This window comes from Carassius carassius, chromosome 18 (assembly GCF_963082965.1).
Source record: "Carassius carassius chromosome 18, fCarCar2.1, whole genome shotgun sequence".
Classification (NCBI taxonomy): domain Eukaryota; kingdom Metazoa; phylum Chordata; class Actinopteri; order Cypriniformes; family Cyprinidae; genus Carassius; species Carassius carassius.
Genome location: NC_081772.1, coordinates 23,229,053 through 23,241,794, shown reverse-complemented (window position 1 = coordinate 23,241,794; position 12,742 = coordinate 23,229,053).

Sequence of the window (12,742 nt, the reverse complement as noted above, 5' to 3'; positions counted from 1 at the left end):
CATCCTAAATAAAGAACTGTATTTTTGTATATTAACAGTAAAGATCCATGGAGCGACAAAAAGGACGTATGATTTTAAAACATTTAAACAAATAAACATACAATTTTAAAACACTCTGAAATGTCTATAATATGTTTCATATATAAGAGTTTTTAGAAACAATAGCATAAAGTAAACACTCAGCTTATTGTATATTTTGAATGAGTTTAAATAATTCGACAAAATGACATATTTAATCATCTGGCTTGTTAAAGATAAGTGTACAATTACTTTACTAAGAAATCAGTCTAAAATTTCATCTCTTATCTTATAAAATAATTATATTGTAAAAAATGTAATAAAAAAACAAATAACTACATCTGAATTCAAAATTATGAAAAATAATAATTTATATCAGTAGATAGATCACTCAGACATTAATGTGTTTGGAAGTGACCTGACATACAGCCAAGTATGGTGACCCATACTCAGTCCATAACCCATCCAAACTGCGGGCGCACACACACACACACACACAAACACACACACACACACACACACACACACACACACACACACACACACACACACACACACACACACACACACACACACACACACACACACACACACACACACACACACCCAGCAACACCCTGAATACAGTCTTCAGGCACCTACATTATATAACCCATGTTATCTTTCAGAAAATGTAAATAATGACATTGCAAAATCCACAGTGGAATTTACACGCCACAGTAAAAAAAAAAAAGAAAACTTTTCATACATATTGGGCATTCATTTTCACGGCATCAACATTTTGGGGGCCTGAAAGCACAGTCTTTTAAAAATGGGTTTTAAAGTGCAAGTTTTTGAAAATTATACTTTTGTTGTCTCTGAGTGAACTACAAAAGCATGACTTTCGCACTCTTGATTGCTTGTATTTGTATGATTTGCTTGTAGAAGAATGCATATGTAGTGTTTCTTTACAGTCAGTTATTCTCTTTTGAAAATGTGCGTTCCGGGCCGGAATGTCATCTTTGTTTTGGTTTGTGAAACCCGCCCACTGCTAGTTTACCCAACTGTAATTGTACACCCCTGGAAATACAGCATACAGTATATTTCATTTCATTCATCATCAAGTGCGCTCGTTCCTGCCGGAGTCGTCAATCTTGCAACCTGAGTGTTTGGACTGTAATACCTAGTTTAAACACTCAGTGTTAATCCTACATAAAGCACCTTTAAAACATATACCAATAAAAAAGGCTTTTTTCAGCTCTTAATCACTTTATTAAAATTATACAAAACAAACTGACAATGTTTACTTTCACGAGCCATCATGTATTTACAGGCTTGCAGTGAGAAGTTTAAAAGCCTACAGGCTTCCTTACCTCGTCCACCCGCAACGTATTCTGGGGTTTTGTAATGGTTTGATCTCTCTAGTTTGCATTCAGTGCATCCTCGATATCAAGAACACACCAAAGCACTCTCAAGCATTCACTGGACTTGTGTTCTTGTGTATTAGAATTGAACTTTGATGGTTAATGATGACCTAGAGCGAGAATACAAGGACACAAGATCGCTTAAGAGAGCATATTGAGAAACAGCCAATGTCTTCAAAATCACTAGAAAGCTACAGGCAGGTGTGTTTGATTAGGGTTGGAGCTAAACTCTGCAGGACAGTGGCTCTCCAGGACCGAAGTGCCCATCCCTGCCTTGGAGGCATCTTGGATCAGTTTTATGACTTTTTAAGATAAACACAAGCTCTTAGAAGACTTTTAAAGACTTCTGCCACCACAAATGCATTGATCAGCTCACATGATGTAAGCAGTTCATGGAAGAAAGCTGTGCATGCTTTGGAACCTGATGGGATGAGTCTGTGCAAACACTGTGGGTCACTGAATCATTAACCAGTAACCTCTTTCAAAGGATTCTCCTGTTTCATACCCAGAGCTCCCCTAATGCAAAGGTCTCTTGACCTCAATAAGTGAATCACAGCTCGTACCTCTAGTCTAGTGTTGATGAGTAAAAGTATGATTTTCATGCAAATAGTTGAGGATTTTTTCATAAATAGTTTTTTAAACCGTACTGAACACCACTGTATGTGTGTGTGACCAGGCCAACTCATTAAAACTGTTCAGTTTAATCACCTTTCTATATTAAAGTACTGTTTCAATTGATGCATGCACATCAAAATGAAAATGAAGCACCTAGTATGCAGCGGTCAAGCATTAATTCTAATAGTATTTATAGCTCCTAGGCTTGACTATGAGAAAAAAATGTACCTCAAAATGTAAGTATGCCGTTTTCTCCATTGCTCGCATGCCAGCAAATATCCCTCTGTGTGCCGTAGGTTGCCGACCCCTGTAGAAGGTCTTTATTTATAAGAGATTGATTATTATTTTATTACAGAACAAAGAGATTAGACGTGTTTTTTCAGTCTTTTTCAGTTTTACCCAAATTTGTCACTGGGGAATTTCTGTAATCATTGTCTTACACTTGCTCTTTGTTTTTTCTTCAGTGAAACACAAAATAATTTATTTCGCAGAATGTCCAAACTACCGTGATATTTGTTTATGTTTTATTCTCAAACAAAGCATGGTTTCCCTCCAAAGCTGTGCATTTAACTAATGTGCAAAACTGGAATATCAAACAGTTTCCATCCAGTGAGACAAACTGAACAAAATCGTAACATCCTGATAAACTGGCGCCAAATACCACTATGAAAAAGTTAATTTTCTGCAGCAGGAGAAGCAGCCGGGTTTTTTTTTTTTGGTTAAAACAAATTTCTTTTGCCTCAGAGTGCACAGACGAAATGCAACACATGTGGTCATGTTATCTTGCTTTTGGAGGTGGATGCCTGATGTTTGGGAGTGTCATGCCAGTTCTGGAAGATACCAAACCACTTTGATGAAAGACTTTCATTAAGGCATTTCAGATTGATTCAAACAACATTTCTGATGTGCAGTGAGATCCGCTGGTTAGTCATGCCATCCAATTGTGCAGTGTCACATATCTTGTCACTCATTTAATAATTTTATTATTACTTAATACGTTTTCCAGACAAATCGACTTGAGGGTGAATATACGATTGAACAGATGAAGATGGTTGAGTGAACTATTCCTTTAATCCTCAATTGATTAAGGGAGCAGGTTTATGGCGACAGCAGAAATCAATCACTGAAGTGATCCGTTAAAGCAATGAAAGATGTCTCATAGATCAATCTCTTCCATTCAGCACTCTTAGAATATACTCCCGCCAGTATTTCAGAATATGTATTGCTTATTTATCATTACATGAAAAAAACAAGCTCATCCCAAAGCTCAAATGTTGTGTGTTTGTGGCTGGTGGAAGCAGATCTGTGCTGACCTGCTCTCAAAGACAGCAGCTGTCCACCGATTCATCATCCCAAGGATCCCACAGCTGCTAGAAAGCAATACATACGCCGGCTCAGGTCTGTCAGCAGGAGCCCTGGCCTCTGCATACTCAACAAATGCTAGGTGTGTTCAACTATAGTTACAACATTTCACAATTGAATTGTAGAAGTTGTAGAACTTCCTTCTGCTGCTTGAATGCTGAAGCAGCCAGTGACTGAAAACATCATTCAGCATCGATGGTTTCTCGCCTTGTCAGTATTAGTTGATTTTACCATTGATGTGGTTTGATGGAATTCTGGGTTTTGTCAATTGTGAAAGTATAATTATGCTTCAGACAAAATCACTGATTATTTTTGTAAGTGGTCCCACATAAACAATGTGCTTCGTCATTGCTTGAAACATAATTTTGACATTAACCTCATGACAAGACCCTCATGGAATCTCCATATGCAGAACTCTGTAGATACTTATTTTTGGCAAAAGTTTGACAAATAATTATAATTATGGAAGCCTATTTCTTCTAAGAATAATAATAATAATAATAATAATAGTTGTGAATATATTTCTCAAAATTGCTAATTTATATCTCATGATTTATTTCTCAAAATGTGTAATAATTTCTCACAATTGTCACTTTATATAATAATAATAATCAAATATTTGTGAATATTTTTCTCAGAATTGCAACTTTGTATCTCATTATTTACTTCTCAAAATGTGCAATAATTTCTCACAATTATCACTTTATGTATTAAATTGTGACTTTATTGCTCACAGCTGTAAGTTTATATCTCACGAATGCAACATTCTTTCCTCCAAATTTTCAATGATTTTTCACAATTGTGACTTTTTCTAAAAATTGTCACTCTATGTTTCACAATTTAAGTTTTTTTTTTTTCATAATTGTGATTTTATTTCTCCCAGTGACATTATTTCTTATAATTGCAACTTTTTATCTCAAAAAATGCCTTTTTGTCGCAATTGCAATTATTTCTCGCAGTTGACTTTTTTTTATCTCAAGAAATTTTTTTTGGGGATTTTTTATCTCAAATTTGTGACCTTATATCTCATGATTGCAACATTATATCGCACGATCTCAGCTTTGTTTTGCAAAATGTATTTGCAATTATTTCATGCGGTTTATCTCAAAATAATCTCAAAATGGTGTATTTAATAAGTAAATGTATTTAATAAGTGATTTATGTATTTGTATCTGCAGGACTGGGCTTCCATAGATTTCAGCTTTTCTGCATCTAAAACAAACATAGTCTCATGACAATTCGTAAGTATTTTACATTTCGGCAAATCGATGGCTAATTTGTATGAATTTGTAAAATAGTTCAATTCATACGAAATTGCCACCTTATAAAATAGAGATAAATAAATACAATTCCATGAGATTGGATTTGTTTAAACATGTTTTCCAGAATTTAAAACAGATTTTTCTTAAAAATCAGTAGTATTAAATCCAGGAGGAAAAAAGCTTCCACCTGGTTCTACTCATGATATGTGGCTACTTTCTCTCAGAATGGAACTCATTTTGTTCAGTCCTTATATAAAAATGGTCCAACAAAATTCATGATTTGCCATAGTTACAAACTCTTGCCCAATTACACAGGATTGGACAGTGAGTGCTGGAGTCTTTATAGAAACTCTAGAGTTGACAGCAGATTCTATTGTGGTACCTCTGTCAGTTCTGGAGGATTCTAAAGGCCAATAGCACCCCTTCCCAAATCCACTACACCCTCATTTCCTGTGGTAAGGGGCTGTGGGAAATCTTGTGCCGTCTGATAAGGGGGCCAGGATGGAAACCCAGACAGCCAAATAATCAGTAGGTTGGATGTTGGTAATCAAGAACAATCACAAGTCAGCATCTTGTTTGTTTAGCATCAGGCTCCCATACTGTACCTAGCCAAGTCATAATTCTTATAGAAAATTACAATAGTTACTTTGTTTATCTTTCATACTGAATTCTATTTTGAGACGAGATACAGAAAAAAATGCATACTAATTATGTTCATCCCATTTCCTGGTTTATCTGCTGGACTGCAAAGATTGCAGGACTTTTGTTTGTGTGGAACAAATGTTACTAAAATGAGCACACTGGTTATTAATACATACATTTTTTTAAGCTGAAAGAACTTGGCACAGGAGGTCAACAATTAGTGATGCATTGTGTGTTGTAAATAAATTAAAATAGAAATAGGTTTAATTTATTTATTTATTTTTGCCATTTGCATTGCTATAGCTGTGAAAAACAAGTAAAATAAAAGAGTAAACAGCCAGTATTTAAATAAAGCTAAATTACAATAAAAATAAAATAAAATGTACAGAGTAGAATCACACATTAAAAATCATATATATATATATAAAATTACTAAATACTAATTCTTTCCCTTAGTGTAATAAAACATCCACATGATTTACTAATTCGTACGAAGCCCCACACACGACATGCAAAAAAAAAAAAAAAAAAAAAAAATATTGTGCGCACGATTTACTAATTCGTTCCCTCACTGTAGTAAAACGTGCACACGATTACTATTGCATTCCCTCGATTTACTATTGCATTCAATCGATTTGCTAAATCGTGCGCACAATTTAAAATTGAGTGAACTAAATAGTAAATCGAGGGAATGCAATAGTAATCGTGCACACGTTTTAGTACAGTGAGGGAACAAATTAGTAAATTGTGCACACGATTTAGCCTACAACTTTTTCCTGCATATCATGTGCAGGGCTCCGTAAATTCGATCCCTCGATGTACTAAAACATATGCACGATTGACTACTTCGATCCCTCGATGTACTAAAACGTGCTCATGATTTTCTAATTCGATCCCTCGATGTACTAAAACATGTGCACGATTGACTAATTCGATCCCTCGATGTACTAAAACATGTGCACGATTGACTAATTCGATCCCTCGATGTACTAAAACATGTGCACGATTGACTAATTCGATCCCTCAATGTACTAAAACATGTGCACGATTGACTAATTCGATCCCTCGATGTACTAAAACGTGCGCACGATTTTCTAATTCGATCCCTCGATGTACTAAAACATGTGCACGATTGACTAATTCGATCCCTCGATGTACTAAAACATGTGCACGATTGACTAATTCGATCCCTCGATGTACTAAAACATGTGCACGATTGACTAATTCGATCCCTCGATGTACTAAAACATGTGCACGATTGACAAATTCGATCCCTTGATGTACTAAAACATGTGCACGATTGACTAATTCGATCCCTCAATGTACTAAAACATGTGCACGATTGACAAATTCGATCCCTCGATGTACTAAAACATGTGCACGATTGACTAATTCGATCCCTCAATGTACTAAAACATGTGCACGATTGACTAATTCGATCCCTCAATGTACTAAAACATGTGCACGATTGACTAATTCGATCCCTCGATGTACTAAAACATGTGCACGATTGACTAATTCGATCCCTCAATGTACTAAAACATGTGCACGATTGACTAATTCGATCCCTCGATGTACTAAAACGTGCGCATGATTTTCTAATTCGATCCCTCGATGTACTAAAACACGTGCACGATTGACTAATTCGATCCCTCGATGTACTAAAACGTGCGCATGATTTTCTAATTCGATCCCTCGATGTACTAAAATCGATCCCTCGATGTACTAAAACATGCATAAGATTTACTAATTCGATCCCTCGATGTACTAATACATGTGCACAATTTACTTATTCATTTCCTCAGTGTACTAAAACATGCAAATGATTAATATTTCATTTTCTCGATTTGCTAAATTGTCCGCACAATTTACTAATTCATTCTCTCGATTTATAAATCGTGTACACGATTTAGCAAATGGAGGGAACAAGTAAATTGTGTGGACAATTTATAAATGGAGGGAACGAAATATTAATCATTTGCATGTTCAATTGATCAATTGATTGTAAAGTCTACTGTCAGTGAAAGTGATTTTCTTATTCTTATTACTGAATTTGTGACATCAGGTGGTCTATCAGGTGGAAAAATATTGGTTGGAAACAGCAGGCAGTAATTGTTAGTACTGAGGCATAACAGTGTAGACATGAACACTGCAAACTATGTGTGTGACCAGCACATGACCTTTCTACATCAAGGTTATGGATGACTGCTTGTGAAACTCCATAATGGCAAACAGACCCTGGTGGATGGAGAAAAGGAATGCCGATGCACATTACTGGCTTGTGAAACCTGGAAAATGTCTGGGTCAAATAACGGATAGATTCACAGAGGCAGATATAAAGACCCTAGAGCATCATCATTTACAAGGCACATATCAAGCACATATCAGAGAAACCTAGAAAGTCATTTGATATTGGATGTAAGCGTGGAAAAAAGTCTAAAGAGCATGTAAAGTAAATTAATTAACTAATTACTTAATTAATTAATTAATTAAAAAGTACATTTAAAAAATACAGTAATGGGAAAGTATTATGAAATATTATTACAATTTAAAATGATTGTTTTCTCTTTTGCTATATTTAAAATGTAATTTATTCCTGTGATCAAAGTTGAATTTTCAGCATCATTACGCTATTCATCAGTGTCACACGATCCTTCAGAAATCATTTCTAATAATAATATTATTACTGGTGCTCTATACTAATAATGGTTCTTATTAATAGTTTTTAAAACAGTTTTGCTGCTTAAATCCATGATATATATTTTTCCAGGATTTTCTGATAAATAGAAAGTTCAATGAACAGCATTCATTTGATATATTATATCTTTTATATATATCTTTACTGATTAAATTGAATGCATTTTGATTTTGAATAAATAAATAAATAAATTCGAAATTCTGATTTGCCATGAAATAAATAAATTACATTTTAATATATAGAAATAGAAAACAGATAGAAAACAGCTATTTAAATGTATAACATAATTTTACAATGTCACTTTTTTAACCATACTTTTGAGAAAAATAAAAGCAGCCTTGGTGAGCATAAGAGACTTAATGGAAAAAAGAAGAAGAAAAAAAAAACATTAAATTAGTCCTGCCTTACATAGGTTTACTAAAATCTCCACATTCTGAACCCTGCCTTCACATATGTTTGCGATATTAATAAATATAATGTTCTTGATTTGACTACACAATCAATGTTTCCAGATGATTTACCTCCCAGTTCCCACTGATTTTGATTAATTTTTGTCGGATAAAATTACTTTGGGCAGCTGGACATATGTAAGGCTCATTGATTAATATTCTTTAACCGATCTGTAAGCCAGCTGATTATAGCTGATTAACTATATTAACTTTTCGAATTAAGAAAGAGACTTCGCCGTAGACTTGTGCCATGCCACAAATAATTCTCCTCTGAAAAATAACTGCCAGAATGTTTTTGTTTGTGATAAGAAGCCCTGAATGGCAGAGCTAGTGTTATCAAAGAGGCCAAGCACTTGTGTCCATGTCTTCACCCTCCCTCTCGCCGTTTCAGACGCTATCTTTCTGACTGTGCAGAAACACTCCAGACTTCTGTGGGTTATTCACTAATGAATCTCAATGCATTTCACCATGTTCAGCCTCTGGATACTATTTGTGCGCAAATGTTTACTGTACTCTCTCTACTACTTTCTACTAATTAAACAAATCTACAAATAAACTAAATTGCTAAGACTTGATTTATTTGTGCGTAAATTTAATTTTACATAGTAATTTATGAACAAGTTAATGTTATATTATATTGTTTTACAACATTACGCAGACTTTTGACCTGATATTTCCCTCATTAGGGCTGGAGGTCTTTAGATAACCTATTCAGCCTGATAAGGAGCATATGTTTGATGTCAAGGGGTCTTAAAGGAATGTTTTCCTGACTGCTAAGGAAACCTAATGAAAGTGTTTAGAGCTGAAAAAACTGCCCGCGACATCCTGTAAACATCAGGAACACTATATGAAAGAAGCATTATTGCTTTCTAATTAAATACAATAAAAACACATAAAACTAAGTAATTGTTTCTGGAGTATATAATGTAGAAACTTTCATTTTCTGTAAAGCCAGTTGGTAAAGCTGCTCTGCATTTAAATTGAATGCTCAATTGGATTGAGATCTGGAGAATTTTGAGAACAAGGCAACACCTTAAACTCTTTACAGTGTTTCTCAATATTCCTGAACAATCTGCAAACAAGTCTGTAGAAGTCCTAGGAAGGTGGTCCATGTCAAAGTAACATCCAGTGGCCTACCTTCTTCCCATAGTGCACTAGAACTAGATCAGTCTGATCCATAAATGAAATACTGGTTTTGTGAACAAGTCAGTCAATTAATTTAAAAGATCTAACTGACAAGAATGATATTTGTTGTGAAAAAAATGACAATTTGGGTGAACTAATAATTTATTTAAATACAAAGCTGTCAAACAGGAATCTACTATATATATATATATATATATATATATATATATATATATATATATATATATATATACACACACATACATACATACATACAGTCAATTTATTTAGACACCTTCAACATTTCACATATTATCACAGTTTATTTGCTATAGTTTAGAAAATGGTAATAAAATATGACAAGAACTCAGAGTTCAGAACAAATTCATCTTGATAATGTCAGATAACACTAGCAAAACATGTGTTTAAAAGGGTCTAAATTTTGGGTCCCACATTTTTTATCAGTTTTACTGGTAGTCCACTGTATGAAGAATTTGTCGGTATAATATGTCAGTGTTTACTTTATTTTGCTATCCTGACTTACATAAATAAACTATAGTGTCCTGCACCCACTAGAAAAAAATATCAAAAATTATAACTGGTGTCTGAATAATTTTTGTTTTGACTGTATAGATTTGTTTTACAGAAAACTAAAGCATACTTCACTTAGAAGAGACTGGCTGAATCTTACATATTGTATATATATGTGCCTATGTTGTATATCTGTTTCCCGGCAGCAGTATGTTATGCTGTTTTTGGACAGATAGCGCTCATGCAGAGTTCATTCTTCTCTTTCAAACTTGGACACAGAGCTACACAGATTATAGAAGGCCATCTAGTGGAGACAGTGCACTAGCTCATTCAATGATCGAGTTATACATGATGCCATTGTTTATATGACCGCAAGAAACACCTCAAGATATGCCAAAGTTAATCAGTGTGATCACTTTCAATCCTGTGAACTCTCTTAAAACATTTTGAACTATAGCACTTGTTCAGTTTGCCTGCTAATAGCGTCCCACATTATATATACAAATTTACACCATATATCAAGTGATCTATTGCATTTAATAGGATTCTGTGTGATAGTGGAATGAACAAACATTGTAGTATAAAACAGCAGACTCCCTTTTCTTGTTAGTGTTGATTTCAAAGCCATTTGATTTTTTTATATTCATAACTGATCCATTAGTATTGGAAAAGTTGCACAATAAAACATTGTTCAAAATCAATCAATGAATCAATAAATCAATCAATGCATGTCTATCAAGTTTTGAATTACCAAAAAAAAAAAAAAAGGTGGGTGGTGGGGGTGTACATTTAATAAAATATGAATAACAGGGGCCTCTTCAGCATCAGAGTGTGGAGCGAAACAATCAAATTTCTGATTTTGCCAGCAGCTTCTAAGTGTTTTTTCAAAGATTGTTTGAATATAAATGTGAGTGTAAACACCAGCTATAGTCTGGCTGGTGTGAATGTGATATGTGCTGATCCCTTTCTAACGGAGTTTCCTGTTGTGTCGCTGATGCTTTTAGGGAAGCTCCCGTTTACTCTGATACAGAAGCCTGATTTGTTCATGTTTGTTTAGCTGCACAAACCAGTGGCACTTCAACCAGCCAGAAGGGAAGCAGTCAGCCTCTATATATGCAGGCTTTGAGCACCATTTCATCATCATTTTTCTCCTTCAGCGACGAAGATCATTTCCTCATATGATTTGTCATCCCCAGTCAGAGCTGTGGAACCTTCAATTGCTTGGTAACACAAACTGCTAATTAGTCTATCACATCGCAGCAACACTATATGTGGTGAAGATGACTTGAAGTTCAAACCAAGCATTAGAATGGCAAAGAATGGTGATTTAAGTGACTTTGAACGTGGAATGTTTGCTGGTGTCAGATGGGCTGGTATTTCAAAAACTGCTGATCTACTGGGATTTGACATCCCCATCACCTACTGGGGTCTGAATAAGAGATTCAGTGAGTGGCAGTTGCATGGACAAAAATGCCTTGTTGATGTCAGAGCTGGTAGAGATGATAGAAAGGCAACAGTAACTCAAGAATACCAGCTCCGAACGCACAACACGTCGAACCCTGAAGCTACAGCAGCAGAAGACCACACCGGGTGCCGCTCCTCTCAGCTAAGAACAGGAAACGGAGACTACAATTCACACAGGCTCTCCAAAATTTGACAATAGAAGATTGGAAAAACTGGACTGAGGAGTCTGGATTTCTGCTGGGACATTCAGATGGTGGTGTCAGAATTTGATGTAAAGAACATTGAAAGCATGGATCTATCCTGCCTTGTCTCGGAAGTTCAGACTGCTGCTAGTGGTGTAATGGTGTGGGGAATATTATCTTGGCACACATTTGGCCCCTTAGTACCAATTTAGTAATATTAGTTTAAATGCCACTGCCTACCTGACAATTATTGCTGACCATGTCCACGATAATGCACCATCTCACAAAGCTCAGATCATCTCAGACTTGTTTCTTGAACATAACAATGAGTTCACTTTACTCCAATGGCCTCAGAGTCACCAGATCTCAATCCAATAGAGCAGCTTTGGGAAGTGGTGGAATGGGAGATTCACATCATGGATGCAGCAACTGCGTGATGCTATCATGTCAATATGGACCAAAATCTCTGAGGAATGTTGTTTCCAACACCTTGTTGAATCTATGCCAGGAAGAATTAAGGCGGTTCTGAAGGCAAAAGGGGGGTCCAACCTGGTACTAGTAAAGTGTACCTAATAAAGTGGCCAGTGACTGTACAGTCATGGTCAAAAGTTTTGAGAATTACATAAATATTGGAAATTGGAAAAGTTGCTGCTTTTTATAATAGCAATTTGCATATACTCCAGAATATTATGAAGAGTGATCAGATGAATTGCATAGTCCTTCTTTGCCATGAAAATGAACTTAATCCCAAAAAAACATTTCCACTGCTTTTCATTGCTGTCATTAAAGGACCTGCTGAGATCATTTCAGTAATCGTCTTGTTAACTCAGGTGAGAATGTTGACGAGCACAAGGCTGGAGATCATTATGTCAGGCTGATTGGGTTAGAATGGCAGACTTGACATGTTAAAAGGAGGGTGATGCTTGAAATCATTGTTCTTCCATTGTTAACCATGGTGACCTGCAAAGAAACGCGTGCAGCCATCATTGCG